The sequence below is a fragment of the Meles meles genome, unplaced genomic scaffold (assembly GCF_922984935.1).
Source record: "Meles meles unplaced genomic scaffold, mMelMel3.1 paternal haplotype, whole genome shotgun sequence".
Taxonomy (NCBI): domain Eukaryota; kingdom Metazoa; phylum Chordata; class Mammalia; order Carnivora; family Mustelidae; genus Meles; species Meles meles.
The window spans coordinates 90,548-107,418 of record NW_025721246.1 but is presented as its reverse complement, the minus strand read 5'-3'; the positions used below and the strand labels follow the sequence as shown (position 1 = coordinate 107,418).

The 16,871-nt window shown below is 40.1% G+C and overlaps 1 pseudogene; it reads left to right on the top strand.

Annotated features, from left to right (window-relative positions):
- The first annotated feature begins 310 nt into the window (after positions 1 to 310).
- Positions 311 to 2,425, top strand: LOC123936220 (annotated as a pseudogene).
- The last annotated feature ends 14,446 nt before the right edge of the window (positions 2,426 to 16,871 follow it).

Below are 16,871 nucleotides of genomic sequence, written 5' to 3'. Positions count from 1 at the left end.
TGTGGTCCAGCAGTCTGCAAACTGTCGCCGGCTCCGCGCACGGGTTGGTGGTGGGGGGCGTGCCGAGCATCCCCGGGGAGTGGAGGAGCGCTCTTTTTTCTCTCTCCTCTTTCCCCCCACTCCGCACCCCCGGGCACCCTCAACCAGGCCGCGCTGCTTCCCTTTCCCTCTTGTCTCGTCCCCCAGCAAACTTTCGGTCCCTCCCCCGCCGGTCACCCGTTCTTCGTCGTAGCTCCAGCCGGCCTTGCAGCCCCGAGGGCTCCTCCGGACCTCCGTGCCTGCAACTCCGACCATTACAAGATCCAGAAACATGTCGATGACACTTCTGTCTGCCTTCTAGGATATCGACTTCCTGTGCAAGACGGAGAAATCCGTGGCCAATCTCAATCTGAACATGCTGGACAAGAAGCCGGTGGGGACCCCCGTGGCCGCTGCCCCTAGCTCGGGCTTCACGACCTGCTTTCTCCACCCACCCCGCGCCTAGGCCCAGCAGCTGCTCGCCCAAGTTCCTGGGCGGGGCTAACCGCAGCAAGGATGGCAGCTGGGCGGCGGGCGGCCCCGCCTCCTACAGGACCCTCAAGGAGTTGTCAGGGGGCAGAGGCACGGCCCTGCTTAACAAGGAGAACAAATTTCAGTACCGCTCCTTCAGCAAGGGCAAGCGCAGCCAGCACCTCTTGCACCAGCACCTCTTGCACTAGCAGCAGCAGCAGCAGCAGCAGCAGCAGCAGCAGCAGCAGCAGCAGCAGCACCAGCACCAGCAGCAGCACCAGCACCAGCACCAGCACCAGCACCAGCACCAGCAGCAGCACCAGCGCAGCAGCACCAGCAGCAGCAGCAGCACGGGGGTGGCGGCTCCCAGATTAACTCGATGCTCCACAAGACTGAGCTGTGCCGGCCCTTCCAGGAGAGCTGCACGTGCAACTACAGCGAGAAGTGCCAGTTCGCGCACTGCTTCCAGGAGCTACCCAGCCTGACCCGGCACTGCAAGTACAAGACCGAGTTGTGCCACACCTTCTACACCATCAGCTTCTGCCTCTACTGGCCGCGCTGCCACTTCATCCACAACGCAGACAAGCGGCGGCCAGCGCCGTCTGGGGGCGCCTCTGGGGACCTGCGCGCCTTAAGCGTGCGGGACGCGCTGCACCTCGGCTTCCCCCGGAAGCCGCTGCCCAAGCTGCATCACAGCCTCAGCTTCTCAGGCTTTCCGTCGGGCCACTACCAGCACCCGGGGGGCCTCGAGTCGCCGCTGCTGCTCAACAGCCCACGTCGCGCACCGCCGCCGCCACCCTCTTGCTCCTCAGCCTCCTCCTGCTCCTCTGCCGCTTCGTCCTGCTCCTCTTCCGCTCTGTCCTGCTCATGCGCCTCCGCAGCCTCCACGCCCTCAGGCGCTAGGACTTGCTGTGCCTCGGCGGCGGCTGCGGCCCTCGGCGGCGTTGCTGTACCGCACAGGGGGCGCGGAGGACCTGCTGGCACCCGGCGCTCGGTGCGCAGCCTGCCGGTCCGCCTCGTGCGCTAACAACGCCTTTGCGTTTGGCCCGTAACTGAGCAGCTTCATCACGCCGCTTGGCATCCAGACCCACAACTTCGCCTCCGTGGCCGCTGCCTATTATCGCAGCCAGCCAGCAGCAGCAGCAGCAGCAGGGCCTGGTACCCCCGTGCAGCCCCCGGCGCCGCCCAGCGCGCCCCTCCCTGCCAGTGCCACCGCGCCGCCCTCGCCGCCCTTCAACTTCCAGCTGCCGCACCGCCTGTCCGATTTGCCCGTCTTCGACGCGTCCCCTAGCACCCCGGACTCGCTGTCGGACCCTGACAGATACTTGAGCGGCTCACTCAGCTCGGGCAGTCTCAGCGGCTCCGAGTCCCCCAGCCTCGACCCTGGCCGCCGCCTGCCCATCTCTGACGATTGAGGCAAGAGGGCGCCAGCGAGGAGGAGGAGGAAGGGGGAAGGCTGTTCTGTCGGTTGTTGGAGGGCGCCCCTGCCACCTGGAGTCCTTGTTAAGGGCAGGGAGGGGCGCTGGACTGGGGGGTGACAGGCCATGAGCAGAGTCTGCGGGCCGCACCGAGCACTTGGACTCGAACTTGTGTGCCGGGAGGGGCCCCACCCCTCCCCTTTCGGTTTTCTCTCTTTTTTTTTATTTATTATTTTTATTATTATTATGAAGTTTCATTCTTGTTGAGCAAAAAAAAAAAAAAAAAAGGCAATGAACTTTTGTATTGATGAACAAAATACTCACAACAGGGTAGATGTGATGCGAACAGAACAAGATACCAAACACTTAAAACTTTTTTAGGTCTCCTAAGAGTTTGGGACTTTGGGGGGAAAAAAAATCAACCCAGCACCAGCAGCTACCAACCACCATTCCGTATCTTCACTTGAAAAGCATTAGTTACAGTCCAGATGTGGGAACTCTTATGTGAGAGAAGTTCTTAATTGTCGTTTGTCTTCAGACCAATGTAAACAAACAGCCAGCCACCACCTTGCTAAACCTCTAAGCTTCTGGAATCCAATATTCTATCAGGAATATGCCTTTATTGTAGTCCTCCGCTCCACAGGTTTTTGTTTGACACAAAATTCTTTATGTCTGGAAAAAAAAAAACAAAAACAAACGTGCATTCCAAAGTTTCCTACTGGTTACTGTTTTTTTGCCATCACTTAGTGGATGTTTAATTTTAGAACCATTTTCTCTGCTCTTTCTGGAAGCCTTGGGCAGAGCTTAGTTCCTAATCATTTGGGGGAATAACTGCTGAATTTTTAGCTGTTTTGAGTTGATTCACACCACTGCACCCCAACTCAATATGAAAAAAACTATTTAACCTATTTATTATTTTGTGAAAAGTATACACTGAAATTTTTGTTCATACTGTATTTATCAAGTATGATGAAAAGCAATAGATATATATTCTTTTATTATGTTAAATTATGATTGCCATTATTAATCGCCAAAATGTGGAGTGTATGTTCTTTTCACAATAATATATGCCTTTTGTAACTTCACTTGGTTATTTTATTGTAAATGAGTAAAAAAATCTTAATTTAAGAGATTGTATGTAATATTTATTTCATTAATTTCTTTCCTTGTTTTGAAAGATTGCATGATTTCTTTACAGAAATCTATCCTGATGCTGTGGAAGTAGTTTGAGGAATATCTTATGAGTTTTCTTAGAATGTATAATGGGTGTAGCCTATTCAACTTTAAAGAAAAAAAAGTTGACCACATACTTTGCAAGCAGGCTTAAATGTGGCATGCTTTTTGTCATTCCAGCTTTTTAAATTAGCAAGAAGCAAAATTTTGTTTTTTGTTTATCCCAGCAATTCTACTGTGACATACTCTGCGTTTAAAGACATGTAGCAATAATGAGGTGGGGGGGTTAGTCTCAGTGCCTTTGGAAAGGGCCAGAACTTGCCTTAAATCTTCCTCAACCAAAAAAGTATTTTTCTATCAGTGCTTGAGAGAATTTGAATGTAGGATGGGTTCAACTGCACAAAAGGAGAAGATATTTACCACTTTCTTATATAGATCTAAAGAGGCCACCTCTTAGTACTAAGAATGGTGTAGTACATGAATATGCCTTGTTTTCATTACATAAAATTCCAAAACTTGTATATTTTTTTTTTCCGTGTGTAGAAAGGCAGGAATGCTTTCCTGGACAGTGGATGAATGAGCAGTAACTTTAGTTTGTACATAGGTACGGTTGGAGCAGTATGTATGTATGTACTCAGGACTGCTTTGACAGAAGTAGGTTTTTGAATGTAACAAGATACGTCAACTTGAGTTGTAATATATTTTGGGGAATCAGTTCACTACAAATTGTGACTGTAAACATTGTATTGTAAATGTTTTGTAGTTTCCCCCCAATAAAATTTTTGGGAAAAAAAACCCAAAACAAAAACAAAAAAAAAACAAACAAAAAAGAAAATAACGTGTTGTGGACCCATTTAGTCAGTGTTTCAATTATATGAGCCATTCTTAATTTTTTTAAAGACTATTTTTAGAGCAGTTTTAGGTTTAAAGCAAATATGAGAGAAAGGTACAGAGATTTCCTTTCTACTCCTTGCCCTCCCCACATTATCAACATCCCCCCATCCAGATTAGTACATTGGTTATAACTGAGGACCCCAGATCATTACCACCCAAAGTCCACAGTTTACAATAGGGTTCACTCTTGGTGTATGTTCTGGGGGTTTGGACAAATGTATAATGATATATATTTACTACTGTAGTATCATACAGCATTGTTTCACTACCCTAAAATCCTGGTAATTCACCTATTCATCTGTCCCCCAACTCCTGGCAACCACTGATCTTTTTTTACTGTCTCCATAATTTTGCTTTATCCAGAATATCTTTACAATCATACAGTGTATAGTTTTTTCATATTGGCTTTTTTCACTTAGTAATATGTGTTTAACTTTCCTCTGTGACTTTTCATAGCTTGATAAGTCATTTCTTTATAGTGCTGAACAATATTCCATGGTTTAGATGTATCATAGTTTCTCCATTCACCCACTAAAGAACATCTTAGTTGCTTCTAAGTTTTGGTAATTATGAATAATGTTGCTCTAAACATTTAAGAACAGGGTTGTGGGGGTATAAGTTTCCGAATGCTTTGAGTAAATATCAAGTAATGTAATGACTAGGTTGTGTGGGAAGAGTATGTTCAGCTTGAAAGAAAAAAAAAACACACCAAATAGTCATTCAAAGTGAATCCACTGTTTTGTATTCCCACCAGAATAAATGAGAATTCCTGTTGCTCCACAGCCTTGCCAGCCTTTGCTGTTGTCAATGTTCCAGATGTTGGCCTTTCTAATAGGTGTATAGTGGTATCTTATTGTTATAATTCACATTTTCTGATGACATATGATGTGCAGCATTTTTTTTCATGTTTATTTGCCATTTATATCTTTTCTTTGGTGAGGTGTCTGTTAAGATCATTGGTTTATTTTCAGTCTCTCTCCTTTTTTTTTTCTTTTTAAAGATTTTATTTATTTATTTGACAGAGAGAGATCACAAGTAGGCAGAAAGGCAGGCAGAGAGAGAGAGAGGAGGAAGCAGGCTCCCTGCTGAGCAGAGAGCCAGATATGGAACTCAATCCCAATCCCAGGACCCGGAGATCATGACCTGAGCCGAAGGCAGACTTAATCCACTGAGCCACCCAGGTGCCCTTTTTTTTTTTTTTTTTTTTTTTTTTTGGTTATTATCCTCTTGAGTTTTAAGATTTTTTAAAAAAGAGTTCTTTATATATTTTGAATAATAGCTCTTTATCAGGTATATCTTTTATAAATATTTTCTCTAAATCTATAGTTTCTTTCTTCATTCTCTCAAAAATATCTTTCATAGATAGACCAGAAATTAATTTTATTTCATCTTTGATTCATCAGATTTTTTTGTTTCTTCATGTAGAATTTGTACTTTTCATACATTTATATCTAAATATTTCATTTTTGACATTTCTAATGTAAATGATGTTACATTTTCAGTTTCAAATTTCACCTGTTAATTGCTGCTGGTATATAGGAAAGCTATTGACTTATGTACATCAATATTATATCTTAAAACCTTACAATAATCATTTATTAGTTCCAGAATATTTTTATGGATTCATTTGGATTTTTTACATAGATAATAATGCCAAACAAGACATTTTTATTTCTTCCTTCCCTGTCTATATACTTTTAATTTCCTTTCATTATTATACTGCATTAGCTAATACTTCTAGTGCAGTATTGAAAAAGAATGGTGAGAGAGACATCCCTGCTTTATTCCTGATCTTAATGGGAAAGCTTCTATTTTCTCATCATTAAGTATAATGTTAGCTGTAGAGTTTTTTTAATAGATATTCTTTACCAGGTTGAGGAAATTCCCCTCTATTCCTAGTTTACAGGGAGTTTTTATCATGAATGGGTATTGGACTTTGTCAAATACTTTTTTTTTGCATCTATTGATATGATTTGATATGATCATGTGATTTTATTTAGCCTGTTGCTGTGAAGTATTACATTAATTGATTTTCAGATGGTAAACCAATCTTGCATACCTGTAATAAATCCCATTTGTTCATGGTTTGTATTTGGTCCAGCATGTGGTCTATCTCGATTAATGTTCCATATGAGCTTGAGAAGAATGTCTGTCTGCTGTTAGATGAAATAGTCTATGGATGTCCATTATAGCCAGGTGATTAATAGCAATGTTGATTTCATTTGTGTCCTTACTGATTTTCTGCCTGCTAGATCTATCCATTTCTGATAAAGGGGTGCTGAAGTCTCCAAATATAAATAATGTATTCATCTATTTCTCTTAGTACTTCTACCAGTTTTTGCCTCATAAATTTTGGCCTCATATATTTTGATGATTGTTTATTAAGTTCACACACACTAAGAACTGTTATGTTTCCTTGGAGACTGACTTCCCTTGTTTCCATGTTTGTTCAGTCTAATATTAGTATTATAATCTTCATTTCCTTCTGATCAATATTAGCATTAAATATATTTCTTTATTAACTTACTTTTAATTTATGTATGTCTTTATGTTTTAAAGTTGTTTTCTTTTTTTTTAAGATTTTATTTATTTATTTGACAGAGAGAAAGATCACAAGTAGGCAGAGAGGCAGGCAGAGAGAGAGGAGGAAGCAGGCTCCCTGCGGAGCAGAGAGCCCAATGCGGGGCTTGATGCCAGGACCCTGAGATCATGACCCGAGCAGAAGGCAGCGGCTTAATCCACTGAGCCACAGGCCCTGGGTGGCTCAGTGGTTGGGTATCTGCCTTCTGTTCAGGTCGTGGTCCTGGGGTCTTGGGATCCAGCCCCTCATGGGGCTCTCTGCTCAGCAGGAGGCCTGCTTCTCCCTCTCCCACTCCCCCTGCTTGTGTTCCCTCTCTCGCTGTGTCTCTCTCTGTCAAATAAATACATAAAAATTTTTTAAGATAAATAAGTAAATAAATAAAGTTGTTTTCTTACAGACTACATAGAGTTGGGTTTTTTTTAATCCATTCCGACGATTTTTTTACTGTCATATTTAGATGATTGACATTCAAGGTGATTACTGACATAATTGGATTAATATTTATCATGTTACTATTTTCTATCTGTCACCCCAATTTTTTCTATTTTTGTCTTCCCCTCTTTTTCTGTCATGTTGTTTTTAATTAAGCATTTTTCTTTTGTTCCAAGTTATCTCTTTTCTTAACATATTAACTATATTTTCTTTTAACTATTTTTAGTGGTTGCCATGTGTATGAGGTTTTTTTGTTTGGTTTGTTTTGGTTTGGGTTTGTATTTATCCTGCTTGTTTTCTAAGCTTCCTGGATATGCAGTTTGATGTGTGACATTAATTTGGAGAAGTTCTCAGTCATTATTGCTTCAGTTTCATTTCTGCTCCTTTCTCTCTTATCCTTTGGTATTCCCATTGCACATATGTTACATCTTTTATAGTTGTCCCACATTCTTGGATATTCTGTTCAGTTTTTCATTCTTTATTCCCATATTTTTTACTCTTAGAGGTTTTTATTTATACATCCTCAAGCTCCAAGATCTTTTGCATGTCCAGTCTGTTAATGAGCCCAAAAAGTCACTCTTTGTTTCTGGCACTGTTACTATCTTTGGCATTGTTTTTTTCCTTAGGATTTCCATCTCTCTGCCTCTCTGTTCTTGTATGCTGTCTAATTTATGTACTGGAGCCCTTAGCATATTAATCATAGTTGGTTTTTAAAATTACATTTTAAAGAATTCCAGTATATTTAACATACAGTGTTATATTAGTTTCAGGTGTATAATAAAATGACTTAACAATTATATACATTACTCAGTGCTCATCGTGATAACTGTACTCTTAGTCCTGGTCACCAATTCCACCCATCCTCCACCCACCTTCCTTCTGGTAACCTTCAGTTTGTTCTATATTAAAAGTCATTTTTTTTGGTTTGTCTCATTTTCTTTGATCATTTGTTTCATTTCTTAAACTCTACATACAAATGAATTCATGTATTTGTCTTTCTCTGACTTATTTCACTTAACATTTTACTTTTTAGATTCCTTCATGTTGTTGTAAGTGGCAAGATTTCATTCTTTTTATGGCTGAGTATTATATTATATATATAGATATATAATGTAATATATAGATATAGATACATAATGTAATCTATATCTATATCTATATCTATCTATATATATATACACACACACATATATATTCTCCCACTTCTTTAGCCGTTCATCTATTGATGAATACTTGGATTGCTTCCATAATTTAGATATAATAAATAATGCTGCCATAAACATAGGGTACACATATCTTAGCCAATTAGTATTTTCATATTCTTTTTTTTTTCTTAGAACATGATGTTATTTTTTCATAAAATATACATTTTACATAATTTTACCCTTTCTGGACTACTTGGTATTCTTTTTTTTTTTCCATTTTATTTATTTTTTCAGCATAACAGTATTCATTCTTTTTGCACAACACCCAGTGCTCCATGCAAAACGTGCCCTCCCCATTACCCACCACCTGTTCCCCCACCCTCCCACCCCTGCCCCTTCAAAACCCTCAGGTTGCCCCACCCTCCCACCCCTGACCCTTCAAAACCCTCAGGTTGTTTTTCAGAGTCCATAGTCTCTTATGGTTCGCCTCCCCTCCCCAATGTCCATAGCCCGCTCCCCCTCTCCCAATCCCACCTCCCCCCAGCAATCCCCAGTTTGTTTTGTGAGATTGAGTCATTTATGGTTTGTCTCCCTCCCAATCCCATCTTGTTTCATTTATTCTTCTCCTATCTCCCTACCCCCCCATGTTGCTTCTCCATGTCCTCATATCAGGGAGATCAGAGGATAGTTGTCTTTCTCCGATTGACTTATTTCACTAAGCATGATATGCTCTAGTTCCATCCATGTCGTCGCAAATGGCAAGATTTCATTTCTTTTGATGGCTGCATAGTATTCCATTGTGTATATATACCACCTCTTCTTTATCCATTCATCTGTTGATGGACATCTAGGTTCTTTCCATAGTCTGGCTATTGTAAACATTGTTGCTATAAACATTCGGGTACACGTGCCCTTTCGGATCACTATGTTTGTATCTTTAGGGTAAATACCCAGTAGTGCAAATTGCTGGGTCATAGGGTAGTTCTATTTTCAACATTTTGAGGAACCTCCATGCTGTTTTCCAGAGTGGTTGCACCAGCTTGCATTCCCACCAACAGTGGAGGAGGGTTCCCCTTTCTCCACATCCTCTCCAGCATCTGTCATTTCCTGACTTGTTAATTTTAGCCATTCTGACTGGTGTGAGGTGATATCTCATTGTGGTTTTGATTTGTATTTCCCTGATGCCGAGTGACGTGGAGCACTTTTTCATGTGTCTGTTGGCCATCTGGATGTCTTCCTTGAAGAAATGTCTGTTCATGTCCTCTGCCCATTTCTTGATTGGATTGTTTGTTCTTTGGGTGTTGAGTTTGCTAAGTTCCTTATAGATTTTGGATACTAGCCCTTTATCTGATATGTCGTTTGCAAATATCTTCTCCCATTCTGTCAGTTGTCTTTTGGTTTTGTGAACTGTTTCCTTTGCTGTGCAAAAGCTTTTGATCTTGATGAAATCCTAATAGTTCATTTTCGCCCTTGCTTCCCTTGCCTTTGCCGTTGTTCCTAGGAAGATGTTGCTACGGCTGAGGTCAAAGAGGTTGCTGCCTGCATTCTCCTCAAGGATTTTGATGGATTTCTTTCTCACATTGAGGTCCTTCATCCATTTGGAGTCTATTTTTTTTTAAAGATTTTTTTTTATTTTATTTATTTGACAGAGAGAGATCACAAGTAGACAGAGAGGCAGGCAGAGAGAGAGAGAGGGAAGCAGGCTCCCCGCCAAGCGGAGAGCCCGATGCGGGACTCAATCCCAGGACCCTGAGACCACAACCCGAGCCGAAGGAAGTGGTCCAATTTCATTTTTCTGCATGTGGCTGTCCAATTTTCCCAGCACCATTTATTGAAGAGGCTGTCTTTTTTCCATTGGACATTCTTTCCTGCTTTGTCGAAGATTAGTTGACCTTAGAGTTGAGGGTCGATTTCTGGGCTCTCTATTCTGTTCCACCGATCTATGTGTCTGTTTTTGTGCCAGTACCATGCTGTCTTGATGATGACAGCTTTGTAATAGAGCTTGAAGTCCGGAATTGTGATGCCACCAACTTTGGCTTTGTTCTTCAATATTCCTTTGGCTATTCGAGGTCTTTTCTGGTTCCATATAAATTTTAGGATTATTTGTTCCATTTCTTTGAAAAAAATGGATGGTATTTTGATAGGGATTGCATTAAATGTGTAGATTGCTTTAGGTAGCATAGACATTTTCACAATATTTATTCTTCCAATCCAGGAGCATGGAACATTTTTCCATATTTTCATATTCTTTGGGGAAAATACCCAGGAGTGGGATTACTGGATTATATAATAGTTCTATTTTTATTTTTTTTGAGAAAACTTCATTCTGTTTTCCCCAGTGACTGTACCAGTTTACATTCTCACCAAGGGTGCACGAGGTTTCCTTTTTCTCCCCATCTTCACCAACACTTATTTTTTATGTTTTTGATGTTAGCCATTCTGACAAGTATGAGTTGATATCTCATTGTAGTTTTAATTTGCATTTCCTTGAGAGTAGATGATAATGAACATTTTTTTCATGTGTCTGTTGGCCTTATGAGTGTCTTCTGTGGAGAAATGCCTGTTCATGTCTTCAGCCCATTTATAAATTGGAATATTTGGTTTTTGAGCATTGAGCCTTATAAGTTCTTTATATATTTTGAATACTAATCCTTTATCAAATAGGTCATTTCCAAATACCTGCTCCCATTCACTAGGTTGCCTTTTAGTTTTATTGATTGTTTACTTCACTGTGCAGAAGCTTTTTATTTTGATATAGTCCCAATAGTTTATTTTTGCTTTTGTGTCCCTTTCCCCAGGAGACATATCTGGAAAAAAGTTGTTATGGCCAATGTTGAAAAGGTTGCTGCCCATGTTTACTATAGGATTTTTATGGTTTCAAGTTTTGCATTTAGGTCTTTAATCTATTTTTAAAAGTATTTTTGTATATGGTGTAAGAAAGGGGTCCACTTTTATTCTTTTGCATGTAGCTGCCCAGTTTTCTCAAAACCATTTGTTGAAACTTTTCCCCATGGCAATGTCTTGCCTCCTTTGTTGAAGATTAATTGAGCATATAACCAAGTATTTATTTGGGGGATTTCTAATCTGTTCCATAGGTCTATTTTTGTGTCAGTGCCATACTGTCTTGATGACTATAGCTTTGTAATATAGCTTGACATCTGCAATCATGATACCTCCAGTTTTATTTGACTTTTTCATAATTTCTTTGGCTGTTCCAGGTCTGTTGTGGTTCCCAACAAATTTTAGGATTGTTTTTTCTAATTCTGTAAACAATGTTGTTGGGGGGCCTGGATGGCTCAGTTGGCTAAATGTCTGCCTTCGGCTCAGTCATGATCCCAGGGTCCTGGGATCTATTCTGTATTGTGCTCCCTGCTCAGCAGGGAGTCTTTTTGTCCCTCTACCCTCCCCTACCACTTGTGCTTTCTCTCTATCTCTCTCTCTCAAATAAATAAAATCTTTTAAAAGAATGTTGTTGGTATTTTGGTAGAAACTGTATTAAATCTGTAGATTACTTTGGGTAGTGTGGACATTTTAACAATATTGGATTTCTCCCAATCCATGAACACAGAATGATTTTTCCTTGGTGTTTTCAATTTTTTTCATCACTGTTTATAGTTTTCAGAGTACAGGTCTTTTACCTCCTTGCTTAAGTTTATTCCTAGATATTTTATAGTTCAGGGGGCAATTATAAATTGGATTTTTTGTTGATTTCTCTTTATTCAATTTCATTGCTGGAAATCGGTCTGTTCAAATTTTCCACTTCCTTCTGGTTCCAGTTCAGGAGGTTATATGCTTCCAAAGATTTATCCTTTTCTTTAGGTTTCCCAATTTATTGAATATAATTTTTCATAGTAATCCCATATAATCCTTTGTGTTTCCATGGCATTAGCTGTTATTTCTCATTGTTCATTTCAAATTTGTTTATCTACTGGTATCATCGATCTCTTCTATTGGTTTTTGAAGTTTCTATATTGTTTATTTCTGCTTTAATCTTTATTATTTCCTTCTTTCTACTGATTTGGATTTTGTTTGTCCTTTTTCTAGATCCTTTAGGTGTAAGGTGAGTTTTTTGTTTGTTTGTTTGTTTATTTAATTTTTCTTGCTTCTGGAGGTATGCCTGTACTGCTATCATCTTCCCTCTCAGAACATCTTTTGTAACATCAAAGAATTTGGATCATTGTGCTTTTATTTTCATCTGTCTCCATGTATTTTTTTAAATTTCCTCTTTGATGTCTTGGTTGACCCATTCATTGTTTAGTAGCATGTTATTAAGCCTCTGTATATTTGCATTCTTTCCAGATTTTTACTTGTGCTTGATTTCTAGTGTCATAATGGTGTGGTCAAAAGATGCATGTTTAAATTCTAGTCTTTTATAATTTGTTGAGACTTGTTTTATGGCCTAACATGTCATCTCTTCTAGGGAGTATAATATGCGCACCTGAAAGAATGTGTATTCTGCTGTTTTTAAGATGGAATGTCTTGAATATATATGTTAAATCCTCTAGTTCTATGTGTCATTCAAAGCTATGTTTCCTTGTTGATTTTCTATTTAGGTGATCTATCCATTGATGTAAGTGGATTGTTAAACTCCCCTAGTATTGTATTGGTGTGGATTACTTCCTTTAAGTGTGTTATTAGCTGCTTTATGTATTTGGGTTCTCACATGTTGGCTACGTAAATATTTACAATTGTTAGAGCTCCTCGTTGGATTTGTTCCCTTTATGATTATATAGTGTCCTTCTTTGTCTCTTGTTACAATCTTTGTTTTAAAGTCTGTTTTGCCTGATGTAAGTTTTGCTATCCTGGCTTTTATTTCATTTCTATTTGCATAACAAATACTTTTCCTTCTCTCACTGTCAATCTGCATGTGCTCAGAAATGGGACTCTTGTGGGCAGTATATCAATGGTTTTTTCCTTTCTTATCCATGCCATCACCCTATGTCTTTTGATTGGATCATTTAGTTTATTAAATTCAAAGTAATTATTGCTAGGTATGTACTTACTGCCATTTTGTTACTTGTTTTATGGTTGTTTGTGTAGTTCTCTCTTCCATTCTTCTCTTGCTCTCTTCTCTCACAGTTTTCTGGCTTTGTTTTGTGATTTATTTAGTTCTTTTCACATTATTTTTTGCATATATATTACTAATTTTGATTCTCAATTACCATTAGGTTTGTACCTAACATCTCATGCATACAGCAGTCTATATTAAGTTGATGGTCTCTTAAGATTGAACCCATTCTTTACTTTTTTCCCCACCCCCCAAATTTTAGGTATATGGTGTCATATTTTACATCCTTTTAATTGATAAATCCTTTCACTGATAATTACAGATTCACTTAATTTTATTTTATTTTTTTTTCCTTCCTACTTTTCTTATTCTTACTTTTGGTCTTTCCTTTTTACTCTAAGGGTCCCCTTTAACATTCCTTATAGAGTGGCCTTAGTGGTGATGAGTTCCTTTAACTCTTTATTTCTCCTTTTATTCTGAATGATAGCCTTGCTGGATAAAGTATTTTTGATTGCAGGTTCTTTCCCTGTCATTCCCTGAATATATGATGCCACTTTCTTCTGGTTTATAAAATTTCTGCTGAAAAATCAGCTGATAGCCTTATGGGATTTTCTTGTCTGTAACTGGTTTCTCTTGCAGCTTTAAATATTCTCTCTTTATCAGTACTTTTTGTTATTTCAATTACTATGTGTCTTGGTGTGGACCTCCTTTTGTTGATTTTGTTGGTGGCCCTCTGTTCCTCCATGATCTGGATATCTATTTCCTTCCCCATACTCAGGAAGCTTTCAGCTATTATTTCTTCAGATAAACTTTCTGCTCTCTTTTCTCTCTCTTCTCCTTCTGGGACCTCTGTAATGCTAATGCTATTGCACTTGATGGTGTCACTTATTTCCATTCGTCTATTTTCATTTATTATAATTCTTTTTTCTCTCTGCTGTTCAGCTTCATTCCTTTCTATTATTCTACCCTCCAGATCACTGATCCATTCCTCTACTTCCTCTAGTCTACTATTTATTCCCTAGCATATTTTTAATTTTACTTAAGATGTTCATCTCTGACTTGTTCTTTTTTATGTGTTCTATCTCTTTTCCAGGACCTCCTTTAGATCCTCCATTCTTTTCTCTTTTTATGACCATTACTTTAAATTCTGTATCAGGTATATTACTAATCTCCACTTCGTTTAGCTCTCTTGCTGTGATTTTGTCGTGTTCTTTCATTTGTAACCTTCTTTTTTTCCTGTTTCTTCATTTTGTCTAACTCTCTGTGTCTGTTTCCATGTATTACAAAAGTCACCTACATCTCCTGCTCTTGAAAGTAGTAGTCTTATGAAGGAGAGGTCCTTCATAAGTAGTGCTCTGTCCTTTGTTCAACAAAAACTGGCACTTTAGGGTTTTCTCCTATATGTGTTGTATGTACCCTTTTGATGTGGCTGAGCCATGTTTGCCTTCAGTCCAGTCATCTGTAATGGTTCTCTTTGCCTGTTGTATGCAGGGTTTGGTCTCTGTGTTGTTAGTGCGTTAGTGTGGAACCACCTGAAAATCGTGTTGTCAGACCAGGCATTTGCTAAACATGCAGTAACACGAAACTGCAGGGTGCTTTGCCTGTGTTTTCCCTTGAGAAGTTTTCATTGGTGGATGGGGCCTGCAGTCATACCAGATATCTGCCCCTAGCTCATTGCTGGGTCCACAGTGGAACCGGTGTGTGTGGTTATCTTCTCCTCTTCCCAGAAAGGAATCACTTTGGAGTAGTGCTGGCTGCTATTGGACTGCTTGCACAGTGCTAGGCTTGAAACAGTGCATTTGATGGGCTCTGCCCCAAGGGTGCATTGGTGGGAGCAGGTCTGCAGAATGTGGGGGGCAGGACACATGGTGCCAGCAATATTAGAGCTGGCCTGCAGCTGAACAGGACCTGTAGCTGCCTGGAAAACTCCTAGGGAGTCAGGTTGGGATGGAAGGTATGGTTTCAGAGAACTGTGTGGGAACAAGGCATACTGTTTGCAAGCTAGTTCTAGAGTATTGATGCTATGCTAGTTCCCTCAGGTGTCCCTGTATTTAGGCTGGGGTGCAGGGGAGCAAAATGGTACCTGCCAGCTGTTTTGTTCTGGGTGAAGTCTCCCAAAAATCCTTGCCCTCCAGCACATACTCTGAGATTAAGAAATCAATCAATCAATCTTCCTGTGTACTCTAGGCATTTCTCAAACTGCTACTTCTGTGCTATATCTCAGGAGGGGTGTTTGTTGTACTATCTCCGGCTCTCCTAGAACCAAGCTCCTGGTTTTTAAAGTTCCAGGTGGAACTGATTGTTTGCCCACTCTGGTTTTCAAAGCCAAATAATTGCTGAATTGTTTTCCCAGTTTGGATCTCCCATGCCTGGGATGCCTGGTGTGGGGTCTGTTCCTCTCCCCTCCCTGAGCCCACAGCATCCCTTCCTCCTGCAGACAGTCTCACAGGTCTATTTTACTCCCGACTATATCTCTGGCCTTCCTATTGTCTTGAATGTGGGCTTGTCTCTACATTTAGCTGTGGGGAGTCTCTTGTGCTAGTCTTCAGGTCATTTTCTGGATTATTTACACTGATGTTGGTGTTTTCTAGCTGTATCCAGGGGCTGAAGAGTGAAGTTAGGAACTTCCTACTCTGCTGTCTTCTCCTGATGTCCAATCTTCACTGTTTTAAATTCCCTGTCTGAAAATTCCAACATCCCTGTCATGGTCAGTTCTGGTACTTGCTTTTTCTCTTCAAACTGTGTTTACTGCCTTTTAATATGCTTTGTAATTTTCTCTGGTTACTGGATATGATGTTCCAGGGGAAATGAACAACAGTAAGTAGGCCTTTGGTAATGTAGTCGTAGTTCTAGTGAGACGGAAGCATTCTACAGTGCTATGGTTAGGTCTCAGTCTTTTAGTGTGCCTATGCCTCTAGATTGTGAACTTCCCAACTATTTCTGGTTTTTGTTTTGTTGGTTTTTTTTTTTTTTTAACTCCACAAAGGCTGAAGTTGGGTATTTTCCTCCTTAGGTCAAATAGGTTCAGAGAAAATCCCAGCAGGTTTTCTAGCAGGTTAACTAAGTTTTTCTCAAAGATAGACCATGTTAAGAAGAATAGAGTGCTCTGGCATATTTCCAAATGACTCCTTTCCGCTATCTCTGCCAGAAACATGAAGGGAATTTACTGTGATATTTCCTGTGAGCACCAGTCAAGCTCCTGATGGTAAGGTCACAGAAGTGTGACAGTCCCCTATGACTGGTTTCCCTTAAAGCCTTTAATTCTCAGATTTGTACAGGCCTAGCCTCCAGAAATTTATCAATACAGCTCAGATTTTCTGACTCTATTACTGGTTCCTGGGAAGGTTTCTACTCCAGTATATTGTAATTCTCTATCTGTCCAATTTTGTTGGAAACAGTTTGTCCCTTGACCTTAATCCTCTTAAAGATCCAAAAAAAGTGTTGATTTTTCAGTTTGTTCAGCTTTGTGTCTGTTGTTAAGATAAAGTGGTGACCCTCTAATGTCCTTACATACCAATCCAGAAACCATAACCATCCTTAATTTTTAAGCCAAATAATTCTAATAAAACATACGTTGGCAATATGTTTACACATTCCATAAACCTGATATATCTGTTAATTCAGCCCTTGCGGGCTTACTCCAAACATTTGGATAGGTCAAAAAGACTGAGATGAAGAGTCATTTTCTTATTATGGGGAGATGATGTGCTTCAGGGTAGGCTTTGAATGGA